Raw genomic sequence first — 21,040 nt, 5'->3', positions numbered from 1 at the left:
GGTCATTTTTTTTCAGCATTATTATTCCTGTTATTTTTCCATATACATTTTTTTTTTTCCTTAGCTTGTTTCAGGTCTGTTTCTTACAGGGAGAGAGAGCAGAAGAGAAGAAAAAAAGCCTTGGGTTTTTGGAGCATGAATAAACCTTGCATTTCCATGAGTTATTCATGAATAATTCATGAAAATGCATGATTAATTCAGGTTCATGAATTATTCAGGAATAATTCTCGAACATTCCTGGTTAATTCATGCTCACACAGCGAGTGAGTCAGGCTCTAGGGCTTGGTGAATTCCTTTCTCCCTGAGACAGGAGAAGAGAGGCTTAGAGATGGCTGCATTGTGCGCTTCCCCTTTGCTGCGTCTTAGAAGAAAACATATTTTGGGCCCTTTTTGAAACAAGGACTTGAAGAAGAGAATTGAAATGCCTGCAGCCTTCTGGCCACAGAGGAGTAACACAGCACCAAAGGAAAGAAAGAAAGAGAGAGAAAGAGATTGGACCTGCCCTCGGAGGGAAGCCCAGCAGCAAGTTTCACTCCCTTTCAAGCATCTTTCAAACTGACTGTGCATGTCTTTCTCCCCCACCTCCAGAGCTCTCCCTGGTTAAGCTACATCTCAGCTGCTTCATTTTTTACCTGCTACGTAATGAATAGAACCATACACACAGGCCTCCGCTTGAGGGATCAGAAAGACTTCCCACGCCACGTGCCCACCTGTCCCTACACATGTGTGTGCAAACACGCACAGCTCCTTGACTCAGTGTCCCAGCCCGTGCAAGGACCGATGGGGGCAATTAATCAGCTCAGCGGGTCGCTGCCTCACCCGGGTGCTCATGCCAGCACAGACATCAAGCTGGCCACGCACAGCTCTGCTTTCCCTGGGTGTTTCTCCCAAAAACGTCACTGCTGCAACACCTGGTGTTTCCTAATACAGGGCTTTTTATCGCCAAAGCGTGCAGGATCGCTGTGGATGGCGAGGCAAGGAACCTGACCGCTGCCTGCGGCTGCTGGGGCAGTCCCAGGGACGGTGCAGGTAGCTGGGGGGCTGTCACGGTCCACTCGGTGGACTCGTGATGGTTCGTTTGCTACGATCTCAAAAGTGCAAAATTAAGGTGACCAACACCAAAGGGGATAGCAATAATCACACAGTAAAACTTTATTTTATTGCCTGTGAAGAGGTACGTGATAGTTAGAGATGGGTGAAAGAAAGGAGAAAAGTAAAGTTAAGTTTAGAGAGAGGAGAAAGAGAAGTTATAGCTACCACCGCTGATCTCAAGACGTCCTAACGGTCCCGGGTCCAGCTAATGCTGCGTCGTCGATCGTCGTGGTCCTTGGTGGGGAAGCTTCAAGCTTCCGTTGTTCAGGAGTCATCTTTTATGCTTAGTAACACACCTTGCTCCACCTCTGCCTCAGGAGTCTCTGCCCTTCTCAAGCGAGGCTATCACGCAGGCGCAGGGTCAGTGTCCGAGGCGTGGTAAGTCTTGGAGGCGGGTAGCCTTCGACCAGGAGGTGTGTTTTAGTATTATAATGAAGCAAAGTTCATCTAAAGTTCATGATTTCTTCATCGATGTTATGGCAACAGTTGCAATCCATCCTTTTTGACAGTCTACCGGCTCTAGCCAGGTACCTTCCAGGAGCCTTGTACCGCACGTTCCGTTCTTGGGATCGGCCACTGCGCTCCAAACAGGCCATTGTCAGGAAATGTACTGTTCATGTTCCTGATGACAGTGTTGAGACAATGCTGATTTTCTGACCGACTCCGACTCCTACAGGGGCACAGGCATCAGTTGGGGTTACAGACAGAGCCACAAGGCCAGGAAATTTATTTTGCTGGGATGCTCCCGGGCAAAACAAGGTTTTGTAGCGGAGCCTCTGCTGCGGGGACGCAGAGCTCTGCAGGACATCGAGAACTGCACTTCAGGGTGACATAACGGGGGGGGGGGGGTCCCCATCTCCTGAAATCAGTCGCAGTCGGTGGCTAAAGACCCTGCGCCTCTGGAGAGAAATCACCACGCTCTTCCCAGCTCGATGCTCAGCTTTGCAGGTCACGCACCCCATTTCTGTTGTGTTAGTCCCCCATCTCCGTGGAGAAACACAGCTGTGGCACTAATCTGTCCCTGGGGCAGGGTCTTCTGGTTGATCTGGCGGCAAAGAGAGACCACAGTTAGTGTTGGAAACCATCATTTACGCTTTGGTCCTGATCGAGGCCACCGCCATCACCACGCTGCCGCCTCCCAACAGGAGAAGACTGGGTAGGTCCTCGGTTCAAGGTGGTCTCTGGTCCTGCAGTCAACACCTGCGATGACCCAGCACGTCAGGATATGGCCATTAGCAATCAGGTATTTCAATCAACAGGAGAGAGCCGCCACAGCAACCTCAAATCCCGCAGATCAGTGGTGGTTTAATTGCACAGATTTTTCGTGCCTTGAGCTTCCAGTTCCCAGAAACCAAAGTTCAAATCCTGCCAGACCACATCTTCAGCTCAAATACAAGCTTTGTCAGAGCCCATGGTGAACAAAAAGTCCCACGTGGCATCCAGCCTGCCACGGACCGGGCTGGACACCAGCAGGCAAAGGGACAGTGAGTTGGGGCCATCTGCAAACCTGCCTGCCCAACCAGACATCCTACCCCAGCCGCTGCATGAGATGGAAACACAGCAAGGGAGTGAATCTAAACAGCGCTTTCTGTTTTATCTTAGCCAAAACCAGCTCTGGAGGTTGGTGGCAGAAAGGGAGGCTTCAGGTGTTCAGTGAGATATTGGAAGAGGACCTTGATCAGATTCACAGGGTAAGAAAGTTTCTGTATCCCTGATTTGCAATATTTACAGCTCAAAGAACACATCTGTCAGCCCAGGGAAAACCAGATGTTAAATAGAGATCTAGCTGAGATAAGGTATCACAGCAGTTACAAATATAAAAGCAGCAGTATCTAAATTCTGTGTAGTTTTGAATGATGTTGCTGAAGAATGAGAACTGCATAGGAAGAAGAAACGGAAAAGCAATGATGAGAGGAAAAAAGAAATATAAGACAATGGCGATGAGATCGGATTCTGGTTTTATGCAGGACCTGGTTGGAATAAAATCTGCTCACAAAGCGGATTTGCTTAAGCAGCATTGTTTGCTTCCCTTTGAAAAACCAACAATATGTAAAGCATAACAGATGAATAGTCCTGGGGATAGAGGTGGGTAGTTTAACTGTAAACCGCAGGAGAGGAAAGATTGCAGCAACCACAAGAGGAAGACAAATTGTAGTCTCATCAAACAACAGAAAAGTCAAGTGTCCGTGCATAAATATACAGTGTTTGTGTTGAGTTATTCCAGGAAAACGTGAGTCTGAAGTGAATCCCAAGTGTTTGACTTCATGAAAATTAGCAAGTCCTGATCAGATTTCCCTCCCTGTGTTTGAATATGAAATCCCTTGCCAGATGCCATGTTGTGAGCTGTACATAGTTACTGTTTTCAGGAACCTCTCCTTCTGCACTTCCTGATTCTTTGAAAACAAATCCCATACTGGGGCCCCCAGTGCCAGCACACATTTCACCCTCCAAGCTGCACTTGCTGAGATTTAGATTTCAGCTGCAACTAAGGAACAACAATAGCTTCTTTGTAACCTTATCTAGAGATGCACTAGAGGAACCGTGTTCAGCATCTGTTTGAATGCTGCCCTGTCTTTATCAGGACAATCATAATTGATGTTTGAAGGGATTTAAATAACAAACACAGGTGGTTTTAGTCTCCCTTTGCATTTTACCTCTGCAATGCTACTCTTCCTTCAACATGGGTTTAGCAGCTCAGACCTGCGCTTCACCGTTTCCAGAATGCAGCCATAGTTCAATAATTGAGGGAAGAGAGCTCTATTGCTCATTAATTTTTATTGCCATGATGAAATGACGTGGGAACCATCAAGCACTGTGGTTCGGTGGGAGCAGACCCGAGACCAGCTCTGCATCCTCCCACGCTGCAGGGAGAGGGGGGCTGCGAGCCGTGCATCGTGAGGAGGGATCAGCACGGCCAGGGTACACGGTCAAGCTACAAGAAGGACAGAGAGACACAGGCATTTAGCAATGCCCCTTGTCACCAGTCCTATTTGGGATGGCAGGTTGGGCTGATGATGGAGTCATTAGGATGGATCTATGTCGTGGTTTTGCGGCCGGCCATGACAAACGCTGTAGCAAAAGTCACTGCCTGTACTGGAGAGCGACCACCTGGTGGCATTTTGCATTTTTAATGAAATAAGTACAAGTTCCATCTCTGCCTACGATACAAGGAACAGTGAAATACAATCCAGGCTAATGAGGCTGGAATTAATTGCATTTTAATAAAGACCTATCTCTTTCCTAATAAGCTAGAAATAAGCTAAATTACTCAGAAATGGGGAGTAAAGCAACAATCCCAGGTCAGCAGCCAGCTAGACTGGTACACATAAGTCCTACTTACTGCAGTTTGTTAAACAGTTTCCTAGACTGGAACATTTCCATATTATTCCTCATGTGGCAGAGGCCATGAAACAATAAGAAAATTGGAGACTAAATGCACAAGGCACAGCTTTGCAGGATCGCAGTGCTGCAAAGGCTGCACGTGCTCCTGCAGCGAGTCCACAGGCACAGCAGGGCTTCCCTTTTACCAAAACGCAAGTTATTATTCCTTCTCTTTTATTGCCCTGAATTCACCGAGACATTTTTTGGAGGCTAAGGGGGGGGGGTGTTGCTGCAGAAAAGGGTTTCCCCTTTATAATCCCATTCCAAAAAACCTTCCTTTTCACCTGTTCAGCTTCCCACTGTTTTGCAAAGCCTTTTTCCTGAGCTGTCTGTATTTATTTGACCTTTGCGCTCTACAACAGCTGTTTCCTTATCTGCTTAGCTGGCTGGTTTCTTGGGTTTCTTTTGTGAGCTTGTCAGGGAGATAGCATAAACACAGTTAGTAAAAAAAAAAAAAAAAGAGGAAAAAAAACCACCAAAAAAATGGAAGGAACATTAACTGAGGGAACGTAGAGCCATAAAACACAATGATGGCTTTTAAATATCCCCAAACCTTTTTCTGATGCTTTCAAGTATTTGGTTTTAGCTTCTTTTTAGAGGCACATGAAGGGGACTAGCAGGAATTAACCAAACTAAGGATGTACCAGAAATCGAAGAATAGATCAATCTCATTAAACTGAAAAGGAAGAAATTATTTTACATCGTAATTACAGCTGTATGTACATGGGCAATACAAACCTGCTTAACTTCAGCTATTTGAGCAGCTCCTGAGGGGGTGACAGGACTGACTGCATTTTTTAAATTAAGCACATGCCTACCAAGTCACAAAATCAGGGCCAAAAAGCAGAAAAAGACTCAGAGTTTTGTATAGTAACAAACCCCACTGAAAGCTGTAGAGGTGTTCCTGACATACAGGTCAGTGTAATTAAAAAGACCAAAAACCCAAGAATGCATTTTTTAGGTTCAGATTTCCAGAGTGCAATGGTGAAGGAGCAGAAAAGAGAAAACATCCCAGCGCATCGTCTCGCAAGGGGAGGAAATAACACAGAGAGAAAGGGCTGATGTGGCAAATTCATCTCATCGCATCACCTCTTGGCACCGCATCCCCAGGGACTTGTCACCCTTTTCCACACCATTCCTGGATGGAAAAGCACTGCAGGGACATGAGGTCCATGCTTGAGCGCACCAAATCTGAGTGCTCAGCCTCTGTGCTGCCAGCTGCTGCCTGCACATCTTCTGAGTCATTGCCCCCCCGTTACCTTGGCAAATGTAGTCAAGGGTACCGTTAGAGGAGCTCCAACATCAAGAGAACATGTTGTTTCATGTTCCTCTACCAGCAGAATTCTGATTCTAGAATTTCAACCTGCTGTAATTAATCAAATATAATCAGGAGCATGTTAGCGGTTGTGGAAGGGATTTGCCAGGTGGCACACGCTGTGTGAGCACCCATAAGCATGGGTGAGCATGGGCAGGGTGCTTGCCTCCAGCCCCCTCCACAGCATCCCTGCAGAATGGAGCTCTTACCCTCAGCATTGCTCAGCTGAGGTTTTCCCACCCCCCCCATTTTGTCCTGTTTCTGGCAGAAAGCACAAAGAACAGTTCTTTGCATTGGGAAGGGAGGGGATCCAGGCTGATTTTGGAGAAGCTGTGCCAGGTGGGACCAAGGTGCCATAGGGGACGTCTCGCCCCTCTCCACGCTGTCCCTGGGTGCTGTATGGTGGATCGGAGCTTCTGCTGCAGCACCCGCTCCTCTGCCAAAAAGCGTGACATCCTCTGCTTTCACCTTACATAACCACAGCCACTAATTAATTCTCACAGGGCTTTTGATGCTGCTGAATAATTCACCAAATTCCCTCTAACCTGTCACGGCTTTGAGCGAAAGGGGACCAAACCCTCGCAGACCACTGGTGCATCACGCAAGCCACCTTGGTGCCACCGTGCAGGCAGTAAGCGTGTGGCAGGACGGTCTCATCAAGGACGCTGCCCACAGGGATGCAAAGGGAATGGAAAACACTATCAAACAGCCTTGTAGCAATACGCTGTAAAATCAGGCAGAGAAATTGTCCTTGACCAGCCGTCTCTCTGGACCCTGCTTTGTGGAGCTAGCATCAGCAAATGGGCTCTTGTGTGAATAGATCTGCCAAAATCCATGGCTTTGCTTAGCAGTGTGAGTGATTCCCACCCCAGTCCTGCCTACTCAGTGACATTATTTTGGTACCCGACTCCTTAAAAGGTGCAAGCGTATTCTTTCTAACTTGCTAAATTGACAAATTTACTCCTCTCAGGAGACAACCTCCTCTTCACCTTCACCCTCTTCAGCCTTATACACTTAGTTCATAACATGAAAAGGTTTTTCCTTAATTTCTTCTCCAGGAAGGAAGGAATTGATCTTTTATAGTTTAAATTGATGTGTTGACTACAAAAATCCACTGCTCATCACGTCAAAGGCTGATCCAATAGTGCCTATTACTCCAGTAATGGAGGTCTTCTCAAGGATGAGTGGATTAGTACAAAGGGAAGCATGGGTGGGAGAGATGAAGTACCAGGACTGAAATGGATGGGTCTTCTCCCTAAAGGTGTGTGTGCCTCAGTGCAAGGAGGCAAAGGAAGAAGCAGAAGTTGAAAAGACAGTGCTGCTTTAAATTAGGATATTTGCTGTACAGGGCAAGACAAAACATGACACATTTCTCATCTTGCCAATGGATGCAATTCAACCCACTCATCTCCAGCTGTGGAAATGTGGTGGAGAGTCTAGTCCTCACTTGCCTGGTAAATGACATTCTGATCTGAGCTCAGCCTGGAATTCTCTGCATTGACTTCACAGACTTGTACAAGATGTAACTCATGTGTTTGCAACAAGCACAGCATCAATCGATGGCCAGTGGCAGGAGAAGGCTTGCCTCTTCATCCTTCCCACTCTGCAGGTATTTGTGTAGCAAAAATGCACTCTGTTCTGTGAACCAAAGCAGTAGAGATGTAAGATTTTGTGTGCCCCAACAAACCAGCCATCGATTCATCCCATGGCTCTGCCACTCACAACCATCAGCTCTGCACAAAGCAGGCACCAAACCAGTCACTATTTGCATTGCCCATGGTTTTGGAGTGGGAACTGTGGATCACCACCAAGTTTCAAGTATTTTGTAGTGTTAAATGCTTCCCATAGTCCCATCCAGATTTTGGGTTGGGACCAGTCCAACACTAGGTTTTGGGAGCATCCATCAGTGCTTAGGTCAACAGGGTCTCATCAGCCTGCAGAAGGGGCTCATGGCCTCCCTCCAACCTACAGCACAAAAAAAAAAATCTACTAAGCTCACAATGAAAAATCCTGTGCTAAGCATTCTTCTTTAAACTCTCTTAACTCATAACTTGGATTGTGAAATGCTATTTAGGAAGATCAGATTGTTCAAAAGCAAGATATTTTTGTGGATTTTTGTAAAAATGTTTTTTGAAGGTTTAAGATGAAGAAGATATTTTCACTGAACACATTGCCTTTCTCACAATTTTTTCAGCATCCTGTTGCTTTTAAGTTTGACTTTTATCTCCTGCCAGCTTTTACCTGCCCAGGGTAGCTAATTTTGATGACAGCTGTCATCTCCATGTACCATTTGCTGAGCATCAAGCTGCATGAAGACTCAGATGCTCACTACGGGAAAGCTCACTTCTTGCTTTTCAGGACCAGGGAAGGTCTCGCTTGCTCAGTTGGGAAGTGAGATAGTTTGCTTCTCAAACTTACTCCATATGGCATCACTGATGTATTTTTGACTCGAAGAAATCTGCTTATTATCTGCTCTTAAATAAAGAGCGAGCAGCTCCTGTGAGCGACACCACGGCGCAGGAAATGCAAATAGGCTGTTACTTGAACGCCATTTCTGAAGGGATTGTGCTCTGCTTTTCAGATAAGATTAAGAGCTCAATTACAGTACAGAAAGGGTCTTTCATTAAAAATTCTTTCATTAAATCACACATAGAACATAATAAGGACAAATTATAAAGCTCTTCAGAAGCACATCTGTGCCAGACTTCTAGGTAGGGAGGCCCATCATGGGGAGCATCAGCTGTTTCTCCTATCCTTCTAAAGAAATGAGTCCCACATAACTCATCTAACCACATTTTTGAGGAAAACACATAACCAGATACCTATGGGGCACCCAGTTCTTTTAATACATCTCTTCTGGTGGTGGAGAGGACCAGTATAAGCAACCATCCACTCGTGTTTGTGATGAGTGGGATGAAGCATTGAGTTAGTACTGACGTGCACAGTTTAGATGTGCAATAGCATGTTCAGCTAACTCAAGAAAAGCCCAGAAGCTCAGTGTATTCTCAGTCCCAGATAGGGGATACAGGCGATCGGCTGTAAAGTTTAAAGAGTTTTTAAGCCTACCAGCTAAGAGATGAATCAACTACCTAAAAGCCAGTCACTGCACATCACACCAAAAACCAAGCCTAGCAATCCTGCAATGCTTTCCCACCCCTTCCAAGGAACTTTCAGATGAGGGGAAATATTTGGCAAAGAACGAACAGATGCAAGCACCTCTCGCAGAAGAGAGTGCCCAAAGGCTCTCAGCCAGAGAGCTCTGTGCCCTAGCAGCCAGGCTGGCCAAATTTTCAAAAGAAAAGATCCTGTGTGCAAAGCCCAGGCACATGAACCACAGGCAGAAATACCTGCTAGCCTCTTTGGGTTTGCAGGTGATGGTACACATGTGAACCTGGAGCAGAGCAGCAGGATGCTTTTTTTCCTCCAGCATTTCAAGGCGCTGCATAGCAGAGCTCAAAGGAGATGGTAGTGAGTTATGGGGCTGTGCAGGATCCTGCACCTGGGAAAGGGTGGGTCCAAATTCAGTCAAGACTCTCACAGAGTTGTCACTACTTGATTTTGTCCTGTTGTTATTCTGTTCTCCTGAAATACCTTATGGTTAATTACCAAAGGCAGTTAGCTAATTGGATTTTAAGCAGGTGCTGGTGAAAAAAAAAAAAACACCATTCCCCTTTGAAACAAAAAACAGAGACTCACTGAAATTCCCTTTGAAAAGACATTCCAAAAGCTCGTAATCTGTTGATGAAAACAGTCACCTGAAAGGAAAGAAACAGCATTTTTCAGCAGGTTTCACAACTCAGGCAACTGCAACCCCCATCAAGGATTAGGATTGTCATTCCCACATCAGAAAACCCTTCAAAGACTCAAAAACTTTACTGGGGAAACAGTGCCAGCATGCACAAACTTGAAAAATTATCTGTGAAAGCTTAATATTTCCACCAAGGACAGGACAAGATGAGTAGGAGAGCATGACCAGAGCTCTTCAAAAGCCAGACCTCTGAGCTGAGAGGGGATTAAATCCTGACATCACTCTGATTATTCCAGAAAAACATCAAGCCACTAGAGAGAGCTCAGAAAGCAAGAGTGCTCGTAGCAAAACATTAACATGCACACAGCGGGAGGAAGAGAAAATATGGCTGAATACATCCTAATGCTATTCTTTAGACTGACCTGATGTCTAGCACACAGCGCAGTGAGTCACAGACACCTTGCTCAAAGCGTGGGTGGCAGAACTGAAAAGTCCACCGATAAGCAACAGAAATAATTAAAAGCATATAGGAGTGAGCATAGTGATTAGGACTTGGAGAAGAAAGAACCTAAAAAGGCTAGACATCATGTAATAATATGTATAATGAGGGTAAAACAGATGCTGCTATTCATTACACGTCAAAAGAATGACAGACCGTTCAAAGAAACAAAACATTAACTGTCAGAGGAAAACTATATTGAAAGCAACCTAGAATTAGAACCAAAACAGCAACTTTTGATGTTTGATTTATCAATATACAGATAAAGGCTTAGATATTCATATAGGTAGCATGATATCCACATTGAGCTGAGGCAGAGAAGGATGCAAGCGTGTGCCTTCCAGGCTGTTGCGATCAGTGACTGAGCAAGAGAGGGACGGACAGCAGAGAGCCTGAGCTCAGTGCCAAGGTCTCGGTGCACAGCTCTGCTCCGGCTCCTTTGCAAGGAGCACAAACACACCGGCACAAGCTGCAGTCTGCAAACCCAGTTTGCTACTGCATAGCCATGTCTCCTCAACTGCTGACCCTGCCCTGCTCAAAAAAGCTGCTAAAATTACTTGGCACTGGCTGCTTCACTTGTCAGTCATCAGATCGCCTTTATCCAGCACCTTCCTTGCACATGGCTCATCTCCATAGGCTTAGCTGGGAGCTAATCCACAGTAGGGTTTGGAGAGTTTGGAGGGATGGGATAATACCTGCACTCAAGGCAACAACTGGCCCTTCCACATCCTAAGCCCATTTGCCAGTGCTACGTTGTGACCCAGACAAGAAAAACAACACGAGTCCCCCTGCCCGCAGCATCCTGCAGCCCCCCGCCTGCTGTATTGCACTGCTTAATTACCCCCACGCAGATGGCTAATGACTTTGTCCTTACCTCACTGACGAGCTGGAGAAGGATTGTACAAGTTTGCTTGTTAGCAGGACAGGACCCTTCAGGCTGCCTCGTGCAAAAGAAGAGGCTCTCAGCACTCCAGCGGGGGGGGGGGGGGGGGGGGGGGAATTTATATATATATAAAGGAGGTGGATGCTTTCCAAAGACATCACTTTGGGGAATAGCCAGGGCACAGTGGGCCTCCGTGGGTCATCATTTGGGCTCTGCATCCATCTACTGTTCATTAACACATCCCTTAGCCCTCCGCTGCCTTATTTGTAATAGGAATATGCTGTCTGGCACTGAGGGAAACACTAAAACAAAATCCCACCACTCTAGTTTTCCCATGCCATGCTATCAGACATCTCCCTGCTCACCAGCTCCTGCAGAAACATTGGACTTTGTGATGTGACCCCAACGTGGCAGCATCTGGGCACACACATGTGAAACACCACCACAGAAGTGCATCACCACTTCTACAAAATAAGGTAGTTTTTACCTGAACATCAACAAGCACTAAACTTCTGCAGAAAACACTGGGTGCAGGATAACCAGGGACAGAAAAGGGATGTCTCTGTGGAGCAGTGGGCTGGTTTAAATTCCCATTAGGTCATTAACTGCTGGTTTCATTAGGCTGCCTACAGACAAAACATAATTGCTTAGTGGCTACTGCATGGTGAATAGCCATTTCAGTTTATTAATGTTCTCACAGCTGTAAACCTGTCAGTGAAATTATTTTAAATATGCCTTGCAAAGTTTGCTCCTTCTCGAAGAATGTGTCAGGTTGATAGGCTGGTGTTTGAAATTAACTCCCCCATAAAAAGGAGTTTTAATGCAGTTTAACAGCACTTGAAAGCATTCTGCTCTGAGATCCTGTCCCCAAAATCCAGGTGGACCTTCCTCCATTGGAGCTTTTAGAAATCTGTGGAAGTCTTAACTTAGGCGTTCATTTTATGGGAGCATTTACAGCCCAAGCGTCAAGACCAAGGCCATAAAATTCTGCTGAAGCCCTGAGCTTTCTCAAACCACAGGAAAATTTGGATCTAAAGGTCTGTTTGGAGCTCAGGACTACTAAGTCCTCTTTAGTAGAGGTCTGTTTTAAAGCTTAGCTTGCAACAAAGACAGACCCTTAGCATAAATTATAATTGCTCTGCTAAAACTCATGGCTTGTCCACTCCTAATTTACTCTTCCTACTTGTACAAGAGCTAGTTACCTTAGCTCTAAACACCATCCTTACTCCTACAACAGTTTGATGGCTCCCACTTAACTTATTACTATGCAGACACATGTTGGATTGAAGTTTACCTGAATGACAGCTTTATCCTGTTCCTGCTGGAGCTAATGGAGAAGATATTTCAGTGTATCCAATGTGGCTGTTATCTCAGAAAAAGGATCTTGCTCAAATTAGAATAAACGTTCTACCAGAATCAGTATTCCTTTGTTTCACCCCACCATTCACTAAAAGCCCTCACTCACTTAAGAGCTTTTTATATCATTTGAGTGTTCACTACATAGTCAATTATTAAAAGAGCCATGGACCTGCAATGCAGTTAACGACACTCTCTGGCATATTTTTCACATTTTCTCTCCATGTTTTCTTCAGCAATAGCTAACCAGGTGCCCTCCCCCTTTTTATCTCCCATTTAATCCATTTACTATCATCTTTCACGGCACAGCACACGACATTTCCACAGCACCTCCCGTGCATGAGCCTGCATTGGCCACTATTTCATGATTCACCCATAAAAGCCAGCCCCCAGCCTTTACACTCCCACCTCTTCATCTTCCCGTCCGTGGAGGAGAGTCAAGGGCAGCCAGATGCAAATGAGGTATTTGAAGCCGAAGCGTGACGGGGCAATGATTGCCTGATGAGCATAAGAGGAGCAAAAGGTCTTGGCTGTGCCTCATTCATTAAATCACCAGCAGTTGCGCAAGGAAAATGAAGGACAGCACAGTGATGCTGCTCTGAGCAGCTTCCCTATGTCATCATTACTGTCATTAAGACAGAGGCAGGCAGGTTACACACATCCTCTTACCCTGGCTCCCAATGTAATAAAAACATTGGGGAAAAAATAAGAAAAATCAGGGGGTTTCATCACACGAGCTCTGGACTTCCAGCTTTCTTACAAAGGGGAAAGATTTTGCAGGAAAAGAATATGAGAAGGATCCTCAAATTCTTCAGAATATCAGTAAAAATATTTTTTCCTATGCAAGCCTTAGAAATCTAAGCAAAGCAGATCAGCTTTCCAGTCCCTTTTGCACACCCCATTTCCTTACGGGCATATCACAGGAGTGTCTGTTCCCACTGCCCCAGCATCCCAAGACAAAACCTCACAGTGCCGCATAGACACAGCCCCGAGGAGCTGCTGCTGTCCCTCCAAGCCCAGGTACCTGCAATGGGCACCTCTGTGCAGATCTAAGCCAGTTCCTCCCCAAAATGAGGAGGTCAATTTATCCCTGAAGAGGTGAATAATAGCATTCTTGTCCTCTCAAGAAGAGTCATCACTTCACACCTATAATCTCCGCACTGAGATTTTACTTGCCTAAAGTGGTCCAAGGACATAGGCAGCATCAAGGAAGGCATTTAAGTGAGATGAGTTTAACCCAAGAGAGCTACTCACCTCCTTGTGAAAGCTAAGACACACAGTAGAGAAAGAATTAATACTCACATAACTGGCACCTAACAACCACAAGGCAAGTGAAAGGTTGAATTCAGAGAATGAAGGGAATACAAAAAAAAACCCAAACAAACCACTAAGTAATAAAAGGTAAGAAAAATCCATCACTCCAACAGGTAAATGAAAGTAAAAATTAAATTTAAAGAAACACATAGGTAGCTGGAAGGGGGGGGACACACAACAATAAACAACAAATAAATAACAAATAGTGAGCATGACAGCTAGAGCCAAAACAAGCCCAGGGAGCATGTGCTCCAAACAACAGAATTAAAGTGAGCTTATGTGAAAGTGGAAAAAAAGGAAAAGGCAGCCTGAAGAAAAAAAAAATGCTTCTGCACTCATCCTAAGTAACTAATCCTTTCCCTGCCCACTAGGGTTTTTTTTAACCCATGCTTTCTTGTATCACGCGACAGAAATCCAGAAACACAAGAGTAAAGGTTAGGAGAAGCATGGCTTATTGAGAATATATATTCCTGCATAGTAGACAAGATGCAACCGCAGGGTCGTGTCTGGGTAGTGCAACATCTCAGAGAGATCAAGAAAGAAGCAAAGAGTAATAAAAGGGTCTCAGAAAACACAAGAGTGTTCTTCCTCGCTCCTCCATGGACAATTTCAGACCCATGCTTTCCAGCGGCTCAGGCTGCAATGAGCCAGGACGGTGGTTGCGCTGCTCGGTGGTTACAGCAAGGCAGGGACGTGCTGTGGAGCTCGAGATAGCTGCCTCATTTGCAGACACTGAAGCTAATGATGCAAACGATTCCATGCAGCGCTCACATCTTTAATTGCTTCTTTTCCTCTTCCCGGGGAAGGCAAGTTGTCCTACTTACTACAAGCAATATTTTCTTCCTCCTCCCTGCCAAATAACAAGTCCCCTCTTGGCAAGTGCTCCCAGGGTTACCTAATGCTCATCCCACCCGTGCTAAGGGGAAGGGAACAGGTTCATTTATCACTAATTACACTGATTAACTTCCCCAGCTGCTGAGTTCAAGAGCCCTGGAGCGCCTCAGGTTACAAATGATCACAGAAGGAAAAAGCTCTGCTGAATTAAGCTACAGACCCACCAGTCCCCTTTGCCTGTCAAATACACATGGCTGCTCTTTTGCTGCCTTGTGAAAATACCCCGTAAAATGCAAGTTAGGAAATCCCTCAGCACCCAGGGGAGAGCACGGCAGGGTGCTGCTTAGGGTTACATTACAAAACTACATGGGATATTTGTGATCTCCCCTTGCAAAGGCAACATCTCAGAAGAACAGAATGTTTGTCTTGCTCCTCCCAGATGTAAAACCATACCAAACTTACCAACAGCATCAGAGACATTTTTATTAAATGTCTATATTTTTCAAGGAAAGAAATATAGCGAAACCTCTTTTGTTTGCATCCAACTCTTCAAAATCAACATGAGCTCTCCAGAAAGGGCTGCCACTCCCTTTTCTTATTTTTTCCCCATTTGGTAGAACATTTTCTTTCTGTTACTGTTGCTTGTAGCAGTAGATTTATATATCTGGCTGAGGCTGCTTAAAATAGCGTGACAAGAAACCAAGGTGCTAGGGATGGAAAACTCTGCTCTTGCACAGCCAGTGTTTCTGTTGTTGGAAGCCTTAAATCCCACCTCTCTGGTAGGATGAGAGAGATGCTTCTAAACCAATTTCTAAAATACCAGGCATCAAGCTGACACTATTTTAGGGCTGAAAAAAGCCAATTTAATCAAACCTCTGCTATTTTCCCTTTTCTCTGTTCCACAATTTATGACAGAAGAGGGAGATTGTCTTGGGAACAATTTTTTCAAAACTCTAAAAATAATATAAAACTGCTCTGCCACATTCTGGGCTGTTACAGCCCCAGCCCCAAAATGCACTAGCCATGTTTGCTGAAGGAGTTGCAGTAGTTGTGGTGGGACTCCCACCCAAAGGTACCAACCCAGTGACAGGTTGCTGCTTCCCAGGAGGCAGCGACTGCCTTCCCACCTCCCGCATGGCATTAGAGGAGGCAGAGGAAAAATTGCCTCACCTTTCAGATTTCAACCTCAGAAATCTCCCAGAAGCACACGTGGAGTCATGCTGAAGTATTTATCATCCTGCGCCATAGACTCCCAGTCCATCGCCACTGTACTTCTGTTTGCACGGAACACTGCAAAATCAGGTTTCTCCTTTCATGTTTAGTTAGCTGTGGCACACTGTTCGTATATCTGCAGAGACAGAAGGTAACTGGGTGGGTATAAAGCAGAAAATAAATTGTGAGCAGCAAATAATTATTTAATAGCCGGTTTCATTGCTGACAAGGAGAAAACACAATGGGGCTCCTGATGCGATAACCAGGATCTTTGTTGTACCTCATGTGGACACCAATGAGGTTGGGAGCAAAACAGCCACTGGTTTGAAAGAGCTGGGATTTGTCACAATAACCATATGGAAGAGAAACCAATTAATTCTGACTAGATGTAAAGTCACAGCCCCCTGGCAAAGCAGCAGCCTTCAAAACAGCCCAGGGAGGCAAACCTAGCACCTTCTGGCAGCAGTCCATCAATATCCAGGTCAGAGCACTCCTTTCCCTCCCGACAATTTATTTTTAAAGCACTTTTGCTCTATTGATGTTGGGCCATGAAAGCAACGATGGGAGCAGATGGGAGAGCGGTGTTGGAGGGTGCAGAGCCACAGCACGTGTCGTGGGCTGTCGCTGTGCAGCTGTTTACAGTGGCTGGATGCTGCGTGGTCCGGTGCTTTCGGAAATGTCAGCGGGGAAACACACAGCCTCGTGTGTGGCTATGCATAAATTCCTCCTGACCTTTGCAGCTTTCAGGACTGGGATTTGTCTCTGAGATGGTAGAAGGTGTGGGTGTAGGGCCACTCGACCAGATTTTGCAAAGCAGGAAAGGTAACGCCATCATCCTCAGGTCTGGGTGCACAGCCAGGAGCCCAGCTGAGCTTTACCCTCCCAAAGACAAGCTGTAATCTCAGGAGGGTGGCAAGCATCCCTGAAAACCAGGGGTGAGCACCGGGGAATTTCTACAAGGAAAGAGTGCGGCAATTCACAACGATTTACCTTGTTCTCATGCACTCATCCAAATAGCAAGCTCACAAAGAAAAGTTTGCTTTGAAATAGGCTTTTTGGAAAACAAGGAGCCAGATTTTGGGGGTTGGGTTGAGGTAGGGACTATATGCTTCCTGAGCAGGGGGAAAAATAAATAAATAAATAAATAAAAATCAGCAGGACCCACCATCACTCCATGGCAGCAATGAAGCTGCTGTGATTTACAGTAGTTGGCACCCACAGTCAGCGGGGTCATCTTTGTCCCCAGAATTGTCCAGTGACTGTGTGACCACACAGAGTATCTGTACAAGGGAGGTTACTACGAGAGCTCCCACGGGACAGTCATGTATTGTTCTCCTGTGAATAACCACAGCACTTCTGTGTAGCAAAGCAAACACAAGCCTATTTTAACGGTCCTTGAAATTGGATGTGTGAAATGAGGTTCACGAAATCGGAGGCCTGCCGAATTTGTGATCTGTGAATGAGTCTTCACATTCCTCCCAGGAAGATGAATTGGAATCACTGTTTTGTCAGTGAAGCCGTATCAGCTGGGAGTCTGGTTGAGAAAAATGTGCTTTCTGCTCCTTGCTGAGCCAAAATTCCTACAGATTTCTTGCCCGGTTATATGAGGACCATATTCAGCTCAGTGACAGTGAAGTAAAGTGACAATCCAGGAATATATTTTTCTATACACAGTATCATCCATATGTATGATTGATTACTCACAGGCACACATGAATAAGGGAAGGAACCCAAATGCATCACTGTACTTAAATAAAATGTTTGTTGAGGGGAGAAAAAAAATCTTGCAGACAGACTGGAAACCTCCCATGAAGACCTGATTCAGGGAGAGCCTGAGCTATTTTCATGGTTCTGGGGGTGAAGATGCTCAGAACCTTCCTCGGATGCTCAGCAGCCAGCAGGATTGTGCCCAAATCCTGCTCTGGAAATACCAGCAGCTCAACCAAGAGCTGTGGGAATGATTTACATTGCATTAAGAGGGTCTGAGGTCACGCAAGAGTCTTTCATCAGGAGCAAACAGCAGTCTGGAAGGTGGGGAATGCTGGATCCAGCCCACCCCATGCCCATCCTTCACCTTAATGCCAAGCCGCCGCATCTGGGGCTGCTGCTCGCCCCCAAAGTCGCCATGTATCACTTTTTATATTTCTCCTGTCATGCTTATTTTTGAGCAGCTGCTATATATGGCTTTTCATTACGATCCTGCAGGAAGCAGCCATTTGCAGGCTGTGATACCCACACAACTAATACCAACACCTAATTCCTCCCCCCCCCCTTTTTTTTTTCTTTTAAAGAAATGACTGGTGAGGTTTACACTGCTAAACTCAAGAAAGTGTAATCCAGACTTACCAGAAATTACTTTTGAGTGGGTTTAGCTGCATCCCCAGGTACAGCCAGGCTCAGGATCACCAATATATTTGCAGGTTTTACTCTACACCATCAGCCTGCCCAGGCTCTGTGTGCTCTGCACTGCACAAAGGGAAGGGAAGGTGGACGCTGTACTGAGCTCCTTTTCAAATGGCAAAACCTGGGTCAGCACAGACAAAAGCAGGAAGAAAAATAAGACAATATTAATCAGCTCAGAGCAGAGAGATCATCTCACCACCTGCCCCTCTGCTTTTATTAATTTTAGAGGTGAAGCTGGGTCTAACGCTACCATTTCTCCTTTCAGTTTCTGATACTATTTGCCACTCTCCAGCTTTGTTTCCCACTGATCTAACTCACCACTGTTCTTACAGAGCAGAGAAAAGCACCACCAGCTCCTACATGGACCAAGTTTCCCTTTAGAGACCACCTCTGTTGCTAGACCCTGGTGCAAGCATAACACGACTTGATCCTCCTAGTTAAAGGTGTGAAGTTAATTGGCATGAATTTACTCCTTGGACTTTATACCGCAGCAAATGTCAGTGCTTGTAAGCCGCCTTCTGCAGTCCCTGCTCAGGCACCAAAACAGATGAACCCCCTGGCACATCTTTAATTAACACCTACCTGCAGAGACCTACAGGGGCAGAACGTACGACCAGCAACAACACGGAGAAATACAATACTTCGCATTGAAGTCTGGGTCGTAGCTGAAACCAAGAGGAGAGTATTTTAACACCAAGGAGGGAGATTTTTTTAATGCTGAATTCATTCTCCAAGAGGAACAATAAACCTAATGAAAGCTTTAGGTCTCCTCATCCGCCACAAATGCATATTGCAACAGTTTGCTCCTGGATTATGACTGACTTTTATTAGTAGGTTCAGGACTTTAATATTGTTCCCGGTTAAGATGCAGAGGTAATATTTCAGAGCAAGATGAGCTCAGCACAGCTTCTGCAACACACAGCGTGAATTCTCAGATCCAGACATTTAGGCCATGCAAACTGATACTTTTTCACATCTGTGTAAAGATAATTATTAGTACATCACCAACGTGCCACACACTTCTCAGAGCTGTCCCTCCTGCCTGGCCCTCCCAAGTCCCTTCGCAGGTCTCACTCCTGAGCAATTATTGATATCATTAAGTAGCACATGGCACTTCATCCCAGCTTTCCTTCACCTTCTCCTCCCCAGCCGTCTTCAGACACGGCGTGTTGGCACTGCCTGACCAGCCAACAGCAGCAGCATTAAAGTGTCATCTTGTTGACACAGAGGTGCATGTCACAACTTTTTGTCAAGAGCAGCGAACAAACAATTCACACCGGGTCCCACGCAGCCACATGAGGACCTTGCATGGCTGCAACTCCAGCACAAGCCCCGGTGCACGGGTGAAACCCAGCCAGGGGCACCCAAGGGACAAGGTGGGACCTGGCCCAAGCACGATGCTGCTGGGATGAGGCTTCCACAGGTAAATGCAGCCACCCTGCAGCACGGAGCTGGAGGAACTGGGGGTCTCCTGGGGGAAACGGCAGCAATGCAAAGCTCTGCTGGAGTTGGGCAGGACCTGCACCTTGCATGCTTTTATATGGTTTTACCTACTTTTTCACAAGCCATTAAACTAGCAAACAAAAACCTTAATAGAAAATAAGTGAATAATAATCAGGTTTTGGAGAGACAAAGATGTATATTTAAAAAAAAAAAAAAGAAAATCTTTAAAATGACCAGCTGACCCAATTGTCTTTTCTTGGTTTATGATCCAGAGGATTCTACCAAGACCCGAGGAACCAACTCGAGAAGAAGTACAGTTACAAGCCCCTAATCTCAGAGAGGCAGATTTGACAGATCAGCTAGAATTAACATCAGTGCTGGACTACTGTTTTACACTGAATTACACTCTAAGGGCACTTCTACCAAATAGCTTCACTATGGCCCAGCAATCCTCCTTCAGGAGCTGGGCTCCGATGTGGGTCCCTGCTTGGCAGCAGTGACTTTCCTTGCCCTGCTGCCATCTCTCCAGGTGTTGCTCCTGGGACAACATGTGTTTCTCCCAGGAAATATTACTTTTGAGCAGCAGAATAGAAACCAGTTGGCATACGAGTAATTTGTGAACATATAGAAAGAGACCAAATCCACAACAGTTTTTCAACATTTGCCCAAGCAGAAACATAGCTCCTTAATGAATCCCCTGTGGCACTACAGCTCCGAGCTTGTTGTACGAGCCAAAACCCAAGGTAGCACATCCACGGGATGCTGTGCCTGAACTCAGATCCATGGCAAGGAGATGAGTCCAATTACAGCACTCCTCAGATCTGAACTAACGTCTGAGCAGAATTTCTCTGCATGACATGCATTAGTTCAAGCAGAGCTAGCTCAGAGCTCCCTAACACAGCAACTCACACCCACCCCAGTTCCTGAGGACTTGGAAATAAATGTATTTCCTTTAAGCAACCCCTTGCAACTGCCCAGGGCAGCTCCTCAGGGAGCAGAGCCTGGGGACAGGAGCACTGCAGTGAATCGCCCTTGATCGCTCATCCCCAGCCCTTCTGCCGCAGGAGATGGCCTCACTGCCCAGCAAAGCCACCTACAGCTTTTAAAAATCAGCGAGTGACTGGGTTGTAATGACAGGTAATTAGCAGGAACCTGAAGTGCCCCAGCAAGCTCTGACCACTCTCCAAAATGGCGCATCTCAGGGGTTCACTATTTGGTACCAGCAGAACAAAGAGCTGATTGCAAAGTGTGGGATTTTTTTTTTTTTTTTTTTTTTTTTTAAAAGCACATGAGACAAAATACAGCCATCTAGCAGCTGGAAATTGCCCTGCTCTCCACACAGAGGAGGGCATTCAGCAGCACAAACATCGCTGCCTGTGGGGCATTTTGGCTGCAGCAGCAAGGGGCAATAGCAGGGAACCCCTCAGGACCCTGGCGCAGGGTCCCAGCGTATCGTCTGCTTCCAGAAGAGGGATGACAGGAGTCCAAGACAGGCTATATTTTCACTAAGAAAAAAAAGTTGTGCCAAAAATGTTGAGTAACTCTTCATCTGCAGAAAAA

This window comes from Harpia harpyja, chromosome 1 (assembly GCF_026419915.1).
Source record: "Harpia harpyja isolate bHarHar1 chromosome 1, bHarHar1 primary haplotype, whole genome shotgun sequence".
In the NCBI taxonomy this organism is placed as follows: Eukaryota; Metazoa; Chordata; class Aves; order Accipitriformes; family Accipitridae; genus Harpia; species Harpia harpyja.
This window is presented reverse-complemented; position numbering follows the sequence as displayed.